A 17,912-nucleotide genomic window follows, 5' to 3' on the forward strand; every position below is an offset into this window, starting at 1 on the left:
TCACTGAATCTCTAAACCCCATCCATGGGTTCCCTAAGGGTTCAGAGTTCATTCTCAAAATGTAACACTGTAAGGTCATTGCTTAGAAAACATACTTAAATAGGACATTATGACTACTGATTATTTGCTCTAAGTTTTCCAAGTTCACCAATACATGACTAAACATCTTCAAAAACATTTATATGTCCTAGTTTTTTATTTTGCAGGTGGGCCAACCAAGATAATCAGCAATCTAAAATAACAGGGGTCATGGAAGCTCAGTAGTATTAATTTTTAGAGTACAAAATTCCTTATTTAAACATAATCTTACAAAGGAACTCCAATATGAAAACTGATAAAAATTAAACTGATTAGTTGAAGTACAATTTAAAAGGGTCATATGTAAGTCCTATCTGTGTATCTTTTTTCCCACTTGTCCATTCCAGCCCCAATTAGAGTCCTTGAGAATCCCTAAAAATCTGAAAGACATTAATGAATCAATAGATAAAATGAAGATAGTATGAGTATTCTAAGTAGACAGGTAGAAGCAATAGTACTCACAAAGGTATCAAGAAAAGGAACAGAAATATTGCCTTAAAGAATTGTAATGTGGGTGGTTTGAGAACAGATGATGATAGTTTTTTATAAAAGCATTCTCCTCCAGAGTCTTATATTTTATATTAAATAATTTGAATACTATTCTGCAAGTATGAGTACTTACTGTGGATTTTGTAATAAAATTCAAATTTCCTAAACATCACTCTGAAAACTGTATGTAAGACAAATTAGAGGAAGGAACTAACTGGGGACAAAAGGAGATAATTTAAGTAATTCGGGGAGAAGTTATTTGAGCCAGAATTAAGAAAATAACACCACAAGTGGAGCAAAGTTTCCAAAGATATTATGTAGGTAGAAGAATTGCCAGAACTTGGACCATTTAGCTATGGGTGGTAAATAAAATAGATAGTTACTATTTCCACCATATTGTTCATGTGTGGTGCAGGCAATAAGGGGAGAGTTGCAGAACAGACAATTTCAAGTTGTCTTGAAACCCAGTCCTTTAGTTCTTTCATGTGCATAAAATGTCACTTTCTGGCTACACGATGATTTCCCCAGTTATGGTATGTGTTCTATGAAGAATTCTTTAATGTCAGGGTGGAAATAGGTTAATTCAAAGTAGATTAATCAGCAGGAACATCCAGGTTGAGAAGAATGGTTATACCATGGCTCAGCTGCAAGAAGTTTACTATGAGTGTTTTACTATGAGTGTTTGACAATGTCTGTGGAAGAGAGAAATAGCTTGTGTATTAGATATACAGTTATGTATATAAAAGTCACCTTGCCCACATGTGAGATTTGTTACAAAGAGTGTTTATTTATCAATAGCAAGGCCAGGAAAGACTTATAAATTTGGTAAATTAAAATAAACTGTAAATTCTTTTATTACTTTATTTGTGCACATTTATTGAGTGACAATATAGATGTATTTCTCTTATATGGAAGACAGAGAGATAGCTAAAACAAAGGAAAAGACACAGTCCTTGTCTTTAAAAAGCTTATGGCTGAAATGTTTAAACTATTGGGCAGGAATAACTTATCATCAGGTACCTCTTATTGATGGGCATATCTGATTTCCTGAAATATTTAATGAAGCAGTTATCCTGCTTCATTAAAGTGTACACCTGAGAATCCTCAATAGGAAGGTAAAGCTATGGTAGTCAAAGTGAAGCACCTTTTGTTCCACCAGAAATCCTAGCCAGCTTTGGAGAAGACTACTTGAAAAGCCTTTGGGGAATGCAGAGATGACAAATAATTTGGTCTAAATCTCAAAACCCTACTGCTATATATATATATATATATATAGGTTCTAGTTAAAAATGCCTAGAAGTGTAATGCTTTTCAGAAAATAAATACTGCAAGAGAACAGTGTAAAACCATAACTTTGAGAAAGATCTCCAGGCATAAGCTCTCTTAGGGCCTGTGGACCACACCACAGAGACAATGACCTGAGGCCACATGTGCATGAAAATGAATTACCATTAGGAGACAATGAGGGTTTACCCAGTAGCTTATGTGAAGCCAATATCTTTGGAGAACAGACTGCAAAAAACACTCTAGAATTAATTTTGACACTGATCACCTTTGGATTTGCCTGTTTCACTCTTTAGATATCTCTACTCTAGGAAACAATTGGGCCAAGTCTGAGCTGGGATGGAAGCTAAAAAGAAACATGAATAAACACAATTTACTTCTATCTCTCCACTGACTGATCAAATAGGTAAAAAATAAATGTTTAGTGAGCAAAGTAATAAATAAATATATAAGATATTTAATCTATAAGGGTTTAAGGTGTATTAATGTTGTTGCTGGGTTTCTTTCTTTTTTTTTTTTTTTTAACAGAAGACAGGTTACTTTCATGTTTTCTTTCTCTGTTTCTCCATTTATCATGGCCCTCCCCAAGTGGACATATAGCCTTCCACAAAAGATATGTGCCTGCTGCTTTTCCTCCAATGCAATATCAAATGCATATATTTTAGAATGCTCTGTCCTTTTAATGCACTGCTTCGTAGTAGCTAGTGATACAGCATTGTTGGCATCATCATCATCATCATCATCATCAGGAATTATAGCATACACTTTGAAGCCAATATTAGTTTGCATGTCATTAGCTGCCAACGTTCTGTTAGTCTCTTAATTGGGAATCACTTAATTAAACTAACAAGGTCAATGGCAATTCCTTTTTCTTAAGCTCCAGAGCACACTCACAGCCATGGAAATCTTTACTCCTTCAGATTAAATTACTTCACTTTTAAACAGTCATTAACTGCAGCCCTAACACTCCTTTTCCAAACTGGCCTGAGGTATACATGGGAGCTCGCACACACACTCACAGAAGAGAGCTGCTTGGGGAAGGGCTCCTCCTCTCTGACTTTAGATGTACTGCTAGAGAGTTGAGCAGGCTCAATGATAAATCATGCAGTGTTTTGGTTTACTCTTCAATGCAATTTCCCCAAAACATTTTTGACAACCATTTAATTTGCAGAGGGATATTTATGTACTAACCCACACTTCAAGCAATTTATTCTTGAAAATGAAGTAGGAACAATAGACACAATAGTATGATTTCAGTAAATAACAAAAATTTACAGCAATTGTTGCCGTATTAGGATATAGCTTTACTGTCTTCAGAAACAGATAGGATTTTAAGAGAAAAATGCCTTTCAAAATGACAAGCAAGATGTAAAATTGAGATAAACAGCTCAGGATTGTGAGTACCCAATTGTACATGGCCTTATTGTTGAGCTTATTACGTTGCTTTTCTAAAGGATTACGTACCTTCCTGAGTCTGGACTAAACTATCCTTTTAAAGGCTGATATAAAAGCAATAGAGTAGATTCTGCTCACTAATTTTGCCTGCTTCTCTCATTCCTGAAACACTGGGATTAAATTTAGTTTAGCTATAGAAATTGGGAGAGAATAAAAGTTTGCCTTTGTGACGTAATGGTAAGGCTTCCCACTTCATATCCTAGGACACTGAGAGCATGCCTATTCACTTATCCTTTAGAAATGCTCTAATGGGATTGAGGATAAAATGGATAATTATTTTTCATAGACAGGTTTGTTGGCAGAGACTGTAACTTCTGATTGCTCCAGTCTGACTATTCCACCCATTTATTTATCCTATTGTATTTAAATGCTCTTTTAAACCAAACCACTGCATTGCTAACAACAACCATAAGAATAAACCTACCAACAGATATGTTCTGAGCATGTATATATATATAAGACATTAAGTTAGGCATGAAGGAGGTTTCACACAACTGTAACAAACACTGAGACTTCAACAGACTCACAACTAAGAAAAGAGATAAATAATAGTAATTTAAAAGTATGAACAAAATGTTATATTCCAGAACAAGACAGTGCTACAAAAAAATACCTCAGATGAATATTATCAAAGAGAGGTTTAGCTAGCTGGAATAGGAGAGTTGTTCTAGAAAAAAAGGAACTTGCGCTGGACTTTTAAGGAGGCAATATTTGGAATAGAGAAGAGGAGGAAGAGTGAATTTTCCAAAGGGAAAATGATGGTATGGATGCAAAAACTGAAGATCCTAGAAGCTACCAAAGAGAGTATTTTGTAGAAGAGAAATGTTTTCACTCATATGGACAGAAATTAAATTGGCTAAGTATAAAAGGTCAGTTTGAGGGAATTCATTGTCAGAGAGTTTTTTAAAGCCTATATTATATATTTGAAAGTCATTTAGTATTGCTTCTTTAGCAGGGAAGTCACAAAATTTTAAATTTAATCTTAAAGGAACCAGAATTCATACATATATTGGTTTGTTTGTATTTTACGTATTCCTTTATTTCCTCATTAAATGTAGGTAATGTTCTGGTCATTGGGGATCTAGCACTGAACAAAACAAAATGAAAACCTGCTCTCATGGAATTTATATTCTGGTAATAGAAAAACAAATAAATAAAACAAATAAGTGAAATATATCAATTAGAATGAAGGAAAAAAACCCATAAGGCAGGGAGAGGAAATATGAAGTGTCTAGTACATTGAAATGTTTGTTCAAGGGCCAGTGAAGAACTCATTGAGAAGGTGCCTTCTGAGTAAAGGCCTCAAGGAAGAGAGAGTCATCTATGTGGATATCTGGGATCAGGAAGGGAATGACAAAGTAGGGAAAGAACAAGTACAAGGCACCATAGCAGGAATGATGAAGGGGCCAGAATAGTTGGAGCACCACGAACAAGAGAGGCCAGAGAGAATATGAATCAGCTCGTGGACGGGATTGTAGCCCTCCTAAGGACATCGGTTTTTACCTAAGAAGCCACGAAGGGCCTTGAGCAGAAGCTTGATGTGTTCTGACTCATAATGGGGTATGCAGTGGGTATTAATATGGCCGTTAGATACATTTACAGACAAAGAAGGTTTTAAAATTGAAACCAATAAATTAGAAAGCTGTAGAAGTCCTAAGTAGTATTCAAGTATGTGTGTACTTCTAAAAGACCAACATAGATACATATTAATGTCTCTTTTATATTTAGTGGAAACTGATAATTTTTTAAATTCCTATATAATGACCATTTTTTAATCTAATTGGTACAATTTGCTACAAGGGTCTAGGATCATCAGATCTATGGGAATCATGTTAGTAAATGAACATGTTTTTATGAAAGTACTTTCTAGTCATATGTGACTTAGTCTGAATCAGCATTTCTCATGTGATCTAATGGAACAAGTTCAGAACTATGAGTAAGCATACATGGGTTTTAAAACTAGATCAGCAAAGAATAAGCTCTGTGGTCTTAGATAAATCAATGAATGTATACAGACTTCAGTTGACCATCCCTACTCTGCCCATCTCCTGTTATTCCTACCATGGCCCTTTTTTAAAAGCAAGCAGGGAAACCCCTCAGGTGGAGTTCTCTAGGACTAAACCAGATCACAACTCCCTCCTATTTTCTGCTTTTCACTCTAATCTCCTGTGATTCTCTAACTATAATGGTTCCATAGTCACTATCATGCCCACACCTTAGATAACTTGCTGTGCAGAGTGTTATTTTAGCTGCCTGCACCCACCCCCCACCCCACTCCCACTTTTCTCCTTGGACATAATCTAATATACTTTCTCCTATAATTCAGGGCCTCTTCCTTGGCATATTCCCCATTTGGTTTGCCTGTCAGGAAAGGGGTGGATCTATATAATTTTACATATGGCTAACATTCTCTATCACAAATCCACACCTATAGTGAGTTTTCTAAATACATTGTATTAATCATTGCTTCTTCAGGTCCTCTATTGGTAATGCTGGTCTTTGCATGTGTGTTCACAGCATGATGTGTTCAAAGTTGATGATCATACACGGTTACTGGAAATCTACCTGAGTTCCCCAACACAGGGCACTTAAATAAGCCCTACAGAACTGATTCTGGGTTATTTGTTGTTGACTTGGACATTTGTAATCTGAGCAATTAAATCATAATCCACACCTTCATCATGATCACTGTCCATCACAATTATGATTATAGTTAATGTATATTGAGTGCTTGCTGTGTACCAGGAGTGGAGCCAAAAAGTGTATATAGGTTATCTCATTTAATCTTTACAAACTATCCTAAGAAGTAAATTAGCCCCACTTTTTTTTCAGATGATGAAACTGAGGTACAGAAAGACTAAGTTACTTGTTCAAAGTCAAATAATGCAAATGATTAAGCTGAAATCTGAATCCATAACATCTGACTTCAAAGGTCTTATTCATTTTGGCCTCTACAGTGAAATTGGGGTTGAGGCTTTTCTACAGTGGCAAAAATATAAATACTTTCCTTAACCAGTGCAATAAAAATGAATAAGAACGGTAATATTTCTGAAATGTTTATCACTGGCCATAAGAATATGAAAAAGGAGATGACAACATGTATGTATATAAATACACAATACACATATACCAAATTATGACTGTAATAAAGCAAATTTGCTCGAACACTTCTGTACCTTTCAAATCTAGTGTTAAAAAATGGTAGGCAGTGTTACTGATTTGTGTCCTTGTAGATTTTGAAACAAACCGTGCTGTATAACATAGGCCACATAGTATTTACAGATGAGTGAAGGCAGCGACCAACTGTCCAAATAGGCAGAGAACAGAGGAAATGATGTGAGTTTATTTGGAGATGCCTATCATTAAGCTCACATTTCAGGCTATTGTAAAGCTGTGGAATATATTACAAAACAGATTCTTTATAATTTAATAGTGTTTTTTCCCTCCTGGAACAAGAGAACATAAATGTGAGCAATAACATTTTAGGATATGTAATAGTTCAGTATAGGCTTTCTTTGGCATTTTGATGAATAAAAGAAAAGATGAGAACAAAATTTTTCATCCAGGCAAATGGATTTGGATTATTAGAATATAAAAGTTGATCACACAACCCCATTAAACACAGTAAGGCAGCATATAATAGCAGGAATACTAATGCCAGGAAAAAAGTTTTCCTAGGGTACTGGGAAGAGGGCTGAACTGCAATTAGGAAGCTCACTGGTTCTTTCCCTGATGGGCTATGATCCCTGTATTTTCCTAGGTTACTGTTTTCCTCATCTGTAAAATAAGTAATTTAGGTTGAAATAATCTCTAGGAGCCTTTCTAGTCTTAGCATTCTGCTATTTGGGTTTTGATTAGAACAGATAATTCCTTTAGGACCAAAATTTATCTTTTATGAGAATAACTTCCAGTAATATCTAATATATTGCTTAATGTGAACTGTAAGATTATTTTCATTTTAAAAAGAGTTTGTTGCAGTATAGTGAATGGAATTTTGGCTCTGGAGTCAGAGACTCAGGTTTTCATTCCACTTCCATACGTTAGCTATGGATATGCTACTTAAGTCTGTTACATATGAGGCTCACTATACCATTAGATGTTTGAAATAACAAGACCTATTTCACACAGCTGAGATAAGCATATAATGTTTTGAGAGCACTTTATAACCTATGAATTGATGTAAATATAAAAGGGACATACAGGCCTTTATAAGATCTCAGACCTTTAACACAAAAATTCCGTAAGGACAGGGACAATGCCTGCCTTAGTTTGGGCTACTATAATAAGAAACCATGGACTGGGGGGTTTTAGACTACAGAAATTTATTTCTCATAGTTCTGGAGGCTGGAATGTCTGAGATCAGGGTGCCAGCACATTTGATTTCTAGTGAAAGTGCTATTCCTGCTTTGTAGACAACCATCTTCTTGTTTTTTTCTCACATTGTTGAGACAGCTAATCCAGGCTTATCATCTCTTTATAAAGACATTAATCCTGTCATGGAGGCTCCACCCACACGACCTAATTCAATTTCTAATTCTAATTATCTCCCAAAGGCCCTACTTACAAACACTATCAGATTGGGGATTAGGACATCAACATATGAATTTGGGAGGGGGCACAAACATTCAGTCCATAACAGCGGCAAGTTCAAAATTGAATTCTGAACATTTAGAATTGCCTTGGCTCAGAGTAAAAGCTCAATAAATATTTTTATGATTGAATAAACAACAAATGAATACTTGACTTACTTTGGATCATAAGGCCTTCCTATGATGTCTCAAATTACTATTAGGTTTTATATCCATGTGCATTTAGTGCTAACCTTGATCATGTATTATAGATGACTCCTAATCTTTGAGATTCTGGAAAATAAAAATAAGAATCTTTAGTTATCTTCCCATAGAAGACAGTCTCTTAACTCAAAGGTTAGTATAAAATATGTTAACAGATACACTGAAGAAAACACAGGCTTTGTGTCTCATGGATCTGGTTTACTTCTCTGATCTTAACCTGTCTCGAAGCCTCAAGAAACTGAGAGAAAGAAACTGCCTCATAAGATTTTTCAGTGAATTAAGTTAGATTGTGTTTATAAATTAACTAATTCAGTATCTGGTCCATAATAGGAAGTCGATAAAGATTTTTTTCCCTTTTTATCCATGCTATGATATCCCATAATCAATAAGTAGGAAACTGGGATAAATAAGTGGGAAAATAAAAAGTGTCATTGTCACATCTAAAGATAACAATGAGATCATCACACTTTATGTCCAACTTCTCGAGAGAGAAAGATGTGAGAGAGGGAGAGAAAAGATCCCTATTCTACTGCTGGATTTTTAAGAAATTGTAATATGCTTTCTAAAATAAAAATTTGTTATAAAGAGTGGTGGGAAAGTAACATACACATAACATCTAGAATACATGCCCCAAGAGGTTTCATCAATTTGCTTATGAGATGCAGTAATATGAAAAGGTACATCAGATGCCTTTATATTGCATTTTCCTGCCTTTATTGGCTTTTTGATTGATTTAAATATTAGAATAAGAATGATTAGTTTTTGACATGCAAAGAATGCAGGAATCCAAACACCTGGCTCATGCTGTCCATACTCTTGTCAGGGGGCAGCAAACTTTTTCTGTAAAGTGTCAGATAGTAAATATTTTAGGCTTTGTGGGCCATACTAACTCAAGTATTCAACTCTGCTATTGTAGTAGGAAGGTAGCTGTAGGAAAAATATGTGAACTAATGGGTATGGCTGGGTTCCATTAATATTTTATAATAGTAGTGGCCAGATTTGGCCCAGGGGCCATACTTTACTATCCATTTATTAGTCCACTGGATAGACAACATTCCCATAATTATGGAAGTCCTGTTATGTGCCTACCTCCATACTACCCATGTTGTTTGGCTGAACTGAATAGATGTAGAGATAGATGATACATCAGTCATGTAGCTCCATCAATAAAATTATGAGCAGGTACATGAAGATTTGTACCATGTGCATCCAGTTTGCACCATTGCCCATTCCTAAAATATGTAATTCCCGTTCCTACTCATATCCCTTCGCGCAGCTGGTTAGGTCACTGTGCACTCTTCTATTTTTGGTGATTAACTTAATTAAATATTCAGGAAGTATTTTTCCCAGACTCCTTATTTGAAATTAGGTGCCAGTGACTGGCAAAAACTTCCAGATTCCCATTTTAAGAGAAATAAAAAATTTAATCTACATAGTAGGAAAACAGATACTAATTAACAGCTGAAATAGATTTTTATCATCAAAGGAAATTTTTCTTAAAATCATTTGCACAGATGATTTCATGATCTGTGGTTGAGTACCAGGCTTGATATTTAAATTTTTAGGTTATCTAAAACTCAACATAAATTTCATTGTTTTTATTAAAGAATTATGACAAGAATCCTTGATAGAATATATAACACACAAACATGTATATTAATTATTCGAAAACCAAAATTTTCAGTTGTTTTCAACTACTCACATTCCTATATAAGTTAATTTCTCTCCTGTTTTCTCAAGTGGCAATAAACTGGAATGCAGGGTTCTGATAGGTATAGAAGAGTAGTTCTCAAATTGTGATGCCTGGACTAGCACCCATGAAGTTTCACCTAGGAATGTGTTAGACTTACTGAATCTGAGACTCTGGAATGGAGGTCCTGAAATCTGAGCTTTATTTATTAAGTCATGCAAGTAATTCTAATGCTAAAGCAGAGAACAAATGACCAACAGACTACACTGTAAGGATTTTCTGCCGACCCCTGCTGTTTTTTCATCTTATACTCACCTTCTCTTTACATCAAAACCTCCTGAAAGATTTCTGTACACTAGTTCTCTCTCATTTATCTCTTGGGCTCACCTCAACCAAGTTTCCTCATCTCCACTACAGAGACTGCCTTTATCAACATTGTCAATTGCCTCCATGTTATTCAGTCCAGTAGTAATTTGTTTGGTTTTCATAATACTTGGAACTTCTGGATCATTTGATATTGCTCTTCTCCTTAAAGTATTTTCTTCCCTTGACTCAAAAACCTTCTATGTGCCTATTTTCCCATTACCTTATGGCTCCTTTGCTCTCATAAGCTGCTCTCTTCATCGCCTTGCCTCTAAGTTCTAGAGTGACCCAGGACTCCGTTCTTTCATCTCTCACCCCTATTTATACTAATTCTTGATATGATCTTGTTGATGACCACCTTGAACTCCAGACTCAAATATCCACATGCCTATTTGATGTCTTTGCTTGGATGTCTAATAGGCATCTTAATATGAATGTATTCAGGAGCTTCCACTTCTGGTCATATGGAGTAATAGGGAGCAGATATATCCTCTCAAATGATAAAACTAACATACAAGAAAAAATATATGAAACAATGTTTTTTTAGACATTAGATATCCTGTAGCAATAGATAGAGATTTCTGAGAAAAGTGAAATAGACTGTTGGCCCCATTCTACTGCCTAATGAGAGTTTCTTGGCTGTAGCACACAGATGGGGTATCGAAGTGGAGAATAAAAATTGTCCTGTGCTGAGGCAACAGATTGAAAAATTAAGATAGGGCAAGGTAGTCTAGGTTTACAGGGAAGTGTCAGACAGAAGAAAGCTTCACAGAGAGAGAGAGTTCTGGATATCCACAGAGGTTCTCCTTAAGTTTTCAACTGAGTACTGATCAGTGTATTTGTAAAGGAAAACTACTTCACATCCAGGAGGAGAGGGACACTCAAAAGGAACAGAAAAAAAAAATCCCTTTAATTTTTGTAAAACCAATAATTGTGTTCCCATAAGCCAGCCACAGTAGAAAAACTTCATAATTCATGGAATATTTGGTATAGTACTCAGAAAAGTACTGTTTTGGTAGTGGGAAAAAACATTAGCCCTAGATGAAACACTGTTCTGGATCAGCCTCACAAAGCACAAAACAACTATAAATGATCAAACCATTTCTAAGTAACATAATTGAATCCCAAAACAAAGCTCAGGAATATTTATAGGCACGTAAAAATAATATCCAGAGCCCAACAAGATAAAAGCATAATGTCTGGCATCTTGTCAGAAATCACCAGATATGCAAAAAAACAAAAAAATCTGACACATAATGGAGCAAAAAATCAATCACTAGAAATAAATCCAGAAATAGTGTAGATAGTAGAAGTAGTAGGCAAGCAATTAAAAATTATCATAACTATATTCCAAATTCTCAAGAAAGAAAAGATTAAGCACGTTAAGTAGAGTCAGGGAAGATATGAAGATCCAAATTAACTTCCAGAAGGAAAAGTACATGGCTCAGTTTATAAAAATACACCAAATTTCGTTAATAACAGATAAAAATTTGCAGGAGAAAACAATATTGACCTTGAAGGCCTGGTAGTAGAAACTATACAAAACCAACAACAACAGCAACAACAAAACCCCCAATGTGTCAGTGAGTAATGGGAAGCATCAGGTGGCCTACATATGTGTATGTGGAGTTTCCAAAGGAGAAGGGGAAAAGAACAAAAAAAAATAAAATTATGGAAGAGAGATAAAAATTTTCCAAATTTGATGAAAACCCTAAATTTAAGATTTTTTTAAAGATTTTATTTTATTTATTTGACACAGAAAGACACAGCAAGAGAGGGAACACAAGCAGGGGGAGGGGGAGAGGGAGAAGCAGGCTCCCCGCTGAGCAGGGAGCCCAATGCAGGGCTGGATCCCAGGATCATGACCTGAGCTGAAGGCAGACGCTTAATGCCTGAGCCACACAGGCGCCCCCCCTAAATTTATAGATTCAAGAAGTTCAGTGATCCCCAAGCAGAAGGAAATGGAAGAAAACCACACCAAGACACATCATGATCAAATTGCTTAAAAGAAGTGATGAAAAGAAAGAAAGAAAGAAAGAAAGAAACCTTAAAAGCAGCCAGAGAGAAAAATACAATTACATAGAGAGGGACAAAATTAAGAATTATAGCTGACTTCCCATTAGAAATAATACATGTGATACTACTCTGCTTTCTTTTCACATGTATTATTTCTAGGGGGAAAAGTCTATAATTTCTGGTGAATGCCAACATTCCTTTTAAAGCCTCATTTTAGCCATCTTCTTCCCCTGACAGAATTTGAGACTTATATTCACTTACTCTCCATCAAGCTCTGCATATACCTGTCTCCACTGTAGCATATAAATTTTCAATAATTTTTATTTCACAGATATTTCCCCAAGGTCTGTGGCTCCTTATGGATAAAATCTATGTACCAATCATCTTGAACAGTACTAGGCATAAAGTAGGATTATTAAATTAAAGGGAAGAATAGATACGATTTCAGGTTGTAATTATAAAAACAGTAGTTGACTTTATTGAATACTTAATATTTGTGTATAAAATAATTTATGCATTTGAACATAAAACATCTAATTTAATCATCTTACCAATCCTGTGATATAAGTACTCTTATTATCTACTGTTAGTATGCCTTTATTATAATTGAGGAAACAAGGCATTGAGAGAGTTCAGAATGGATATTAGCTCCACTTTGATGACAAAGCCTCACTTCTGACTTTTGAGTCATAAGACCTGAGTTCAAGGATACTGTCTGTTCCTCAACAGTTCTGTATAGCTCTGTGACTTTTAGCAAGTTGTTTATATTGCTTGGCTTTAGTTTCTTCACTTGCAAAAAGGGGATGATATATACAAAGTTCCTTGTAATGATTAATTAAGATTATGTATTTCAGAGTATCTGATGTATAGTAAATAATCAACACATATCTATTATTTCTTTGATAATAGCTACAGAAAACATCACCACAGGAGGGTCTTTAGCAGGCAGCCTAAGGAAGGGGCCTTATAATACAAAAGACATGTGCAGCAGGTGGGTAATAAGTCCTGTCAGCACCAGAACTCACCTATTCCTTCAGTCATCCCATGTTGTTTTGATGACCTTGTGTTCTTTAAAAAATGTGGAAATATATTCCCTTTCTTAATATGTATCTGTTCTACAGGGAAAGTTTAGAAGAAGACAATATCTACTGAGCTTCCTGGTCTGCTATAATGAGGGGCTCATGACCATAGGAAGTCCACTGGGTGACTATGGCTAGTGGAACCACAAGCAGGGGATATTGTTATTATTATTATTATTATTATTATTATTATTATTTGCACTGGAATCTCAAGAACAGGAGTGTATTCCTGTTGAGGCTGGGTGAAGGAAGGCTCTGAGAAGAGGGGGATTTAGGTGAGCCTTAAGTATTTTTCTGGGCCACCATTTCAGAATTAGTGTTCTTTTTGCTGACCTGTTTGGTGTATATTCTTGTCTTAACCTTAAATAAAAGTATCTGCTTAGAGCAAACCCACCTCAAACACAAATTTGTGGTGCAGTAGCTTTTGAATGAAAACTGAACAGAAACCAATTAGGAGTTTTGTTTTCACCTATGCAGGTAACACCTCAATGAGTTGTATTTGTGGCATGCATTTCTTTGGATAATTATTCTCATGGACTTTTGCCAGGAGGCATATTTCCTCTTTTCCCAGCACTTTCTAGTAAGAGCTAAAATTCTAGACAGGCACTCTTAAAAGAAATTATATTAAGAAGTTTAATTAGTAGGAAATAAAATATTACACATTAATGATATTAATCATTAAGTTGTTAGGCTGTGTATAGACACTGACAGCTATTTGGTCTATGTAACTCTTTTATCTAACCAGCAATTGTTGCAGTCCCTTCATTCTGTTCCTGGTTTGTCAAAAGTATCTCTAGAGACTGGCTTTGCTTCTGTGATCAGTCTTACTAAGTTTCTATAGATTCCTGTGTATTTGTTGGCTTCTGTTTTGTAAAAAGCACGTGTGTCTTGATATTCATTGAGATGCAAAGATGATTTCTTCCTGAATGCTATCATTAGCATCTGATGTACATCAATATTTTGCAGCTATGAGGAAATCTTTTTGGATCAGCTCCAGCTAAGCACTGTATTTCCTCTTTGCCACAAGTGACTCAAATCTTGGTTCCTCCAATTCACAGACCATGCAGTCCCCCTTTCTTTCTAACCTATACTTCCACTGAAGTACACAATGCTGAGAGACTTTCTGATAATCACCTGCAGAAGGATGGGGGGGTTCTTTCACATGTTGGTACAAATTTCTCTCTGCATATCCCCAGGACTTTCATTTTGCTTTATATCACTAATTTGTGTTCTTTCAGCTTCCCATCAAGTTTTTTTTTTCTTGGACCACAAATTCCTTATCCAGAAGGACTTAGGTTTTTCACGTATATTGTAGACTTTCAGGGTATTCATTAAATAAATCAAATGATTGGGATGACTGTTAATATTTTTCACATATTTATATAATGCAAACATTTTGGATTTTTTATTTCTATTTCATATGTGTTATGTGCTATCCTCTCACTCACCCAAATCTGGAAAAAAAAAATCTAGAAGTTTCTATTATGTTGGCAAGAAACATGTTTTGCTGGGTCAAATTTTAGTGTATATATACTCTGTGTCACTGCAAAAGAACAATTGTATTTCTTCTTTCCGATGATAATTTTTTTGGTGAAGAGTAAGCTTCATTACTTATCTCATCTCATTAAATTGATAAGTAGTTCAAACTCTTGCTTTTATATCATAATTAAGCAGATTTACCAATACATATCTCTATCAATAAAACGGTTATTGTTAAGAGTGAAACATGATTTTCTCCACTAAGACTGATTTTTAAAATTGTTCCATATATATGCTACAATGTTAAAATACATACATAACAATGAAAAATTAAAAAGCTAATGGAATACTGAGTTGTTTACTCAATTATATTTGAAAATAGATACAAAGTTTAGTTGACTATATAAAGGTTGCATTCTGAAAATAAGTTCATGAAACAGAATTATAGAAAGGAAATAGGAGAGGAAGGGAGTCAAGAAATACTGGTTTTTACCATTTTTCTACACTCATTGTAACTCTGATTTTGGCTACTTTCTTCATAGTCTTCAGCCTGTCTTCCCAAGTATTCACTTGGGAAGATAAATTTGGAAATGTCTCTGGGTGTTTTGGCTGTTCTAATGAAGGAAATTCAAGAGTGTATTAAATATGCTACTATATGTGGAAATTCCTGAACAACAAAGGATTGCCCCATACAAAATGCTAATAGCTCCTTAATGAGTAAACTGAGCTAACATTATCTAAGACTGATTCCAACTTCAAGATTCTGTAGTTGCTGTTATTAAATTATATCGAATCCTAATAGTTCTAGCATTGAATTTAGCACTATGGATAGCAGGGTTAGAGTTAGAATACAACAAAAGAACTGCAAGATTACCTTCTCAATAAGACGACTGTAGACAAGTTAAAGAAAAAAAAAATCAGTCACACACAAAAAGAGAGAATGCATTAAGACAGCATTTTCATTATAACATAAAATAAGTTAGAATTCTAAAATGATCCATATTTTAAGTAATAGAAAGTCTTTGTGTTTTGAGACAATCACATATATAGTTATAAGATGCTAAGATATACTGATACGAGAAACCTATCCCAAAACACCCCTCCTGGTGGGATCTCAGATTGGAGGAAACCTAAAGTAACATAAGCTGAATCACAGAAGCATATCAGGAAGCCTCTAGAAGCTAGAAAATGCAAAAACACGGATTCTCCCCTATAGCATCCAGAAAGGAATGCTGCCCTGCTGACACCTTGATTTTGGCCTAGTGGGATCTGTTTCAGACTTCTGACTACCAGAACTGTAAGATAATAAATTTGTGTTTCTAGCTACTGAATTTTTGGTCATTTATTATGGAAACAATAGAAAACCAATATAGAGGGGCATAAAATAATATATATTATATCCCTACTGAAGAAGGTAAACACAATTGGCTTTATATTTCCTTATGTAAATTTCTTGTTCATAATTTTCTCTTTTACTCAATTGATTTTGAGTTCTGTATATATTCTAGATATTAATTTGATTATTAAATACTTTGCCATTTTTTTGCAGAGAATGTTTTTCTTTTTGGTGTGTTTCATTATACAGATTTCTATAATTAAAAAATTATATATAACTATAATATAATAAATATAAATAATATAAATATAACATAATAATTAATTATATTGGCCTTTAGTTTTATGGCTTCTGGATTTCATGTCTTGTTTAGGAAAGCCTTCTCACCACAAATTTACTAAAACAATCTTTTAAATTTCTTCTAATTCATGTTATTATTTTTAGTTATCCATAATTTATTTGTGTAAAGTATAAGGAAAGAGTGTAAATGTTTATCTTCACATATAAAGACCTAATTATCTCAACACTATTAAATATATTTTTTCCTCTGATATACAATACCACTTTTACCAAAACTGTATCATATATATAATTTTTTCTGATTTTTTCATTGTTTCATTGATCCATTTATTTATTCCTATACCAATTATATATTGTTTCCATGGATTTAATTAATAGAACTTATTTGTATAGTTTTATTGGCTGGAATGGCATGTTACTTACTATTTCTTCTATCCCAAAATTTTTTTTGGCTATTATTACATATTTTTTAATGGGTCATGCTTTTCTTATTAGACTTATTATTGAGTATTAAATAATCTATCTTGCTGCAACATTATTATAATTGCATATTCTATTTGGTTATTTCTAGTGTGTTGAAAAATGCACCATGGTGGTTAAGCATATAGACTCTGTAGGCAGACTGCCTGAATTCAACTCCTTCCTCAGCCACTTATAATCTGTTATGTAGCCAGTGTGCACCAAAGTTTCCTCATCTGTAAAATGGGATAACGATAGAAACAACCTCATTAATTTGTTATAAATAATGTATTTTAATATGTCTACAGACTTAGAACACATCCTATACATGTCCAGTACTGTACAAATTTCTGCTAGTATTGTTATTTTTTATTATGTTGATCATTGACCCTGATTTTTTTTTTATTGATATACAATTGTACAGTCCATAAATAGTTATCTTTGTTTCTTTCCAATTGGTACGCTGCTTATTTCTTCCACTTGTCTGTCTTAACTATGGTTTCCACGTTAAGAATGAATCCTAGTGGTGAGAACAACATTTTTACTTTCCTGATTTTAATGCTTAAGTTTTTATCAATAATGATGTTCTTCTGTAGACATCTAATAGATGCACTTTAAGAGATTTTGAGAATTTCTTCTAATCTTATTTTTCTAAGTTTTTTATTGTGAACGGCAATCAAATTTCATGAAATGTTTTTGTATTGCCTTATTGAAATAATCACTCTAATTTTGTAATAAAATATAGTCCTTAAAACATGAGACAAATCTCAACGTATCATTTTGATGAGCAATGGATAAGACAGGGATAGAATTTTTTTCTTTTTAAGATTTTATTTATTTTTTGACAGAGAGAGAGACAACAAAAGAGGGAACACAGCAGGGAGAGTGGGAGAGGGAGAAGTAGGCTTCCCATGGAGCAGGGAGCCCGATGCAGGGCTCAATCCCAGGATCCTGGAATCATGACCTGAGCCGAAGGCAGACGCTTTATGACTGGGCCACCTAGGAGCCCCTAGAATGTTTTTTTCTAAATCTGAAAAGGGCTATTCTCTTCTGATTCTATCTTACTATCATCAAATGATATAGTTTGCAAT

This window comes from Eumetopias jubatus, unplaced genomic scaffold (assembly GCF_037043125.1).
Source record: "Eumetopias jubatus isolate StellerSeaLion01/CBP00866 unplaced genomic scaffold, mEumJub1_p1.0 scaffold_16, whole genome shotgun sequence".
Taxonomy (NCBI): domain Eukaryota; kingdom Metazoa; phylum Chordata; class Mammalia; order Carnivora; family Otariidae; genus Eumetopias; species Eumetopias jubatus.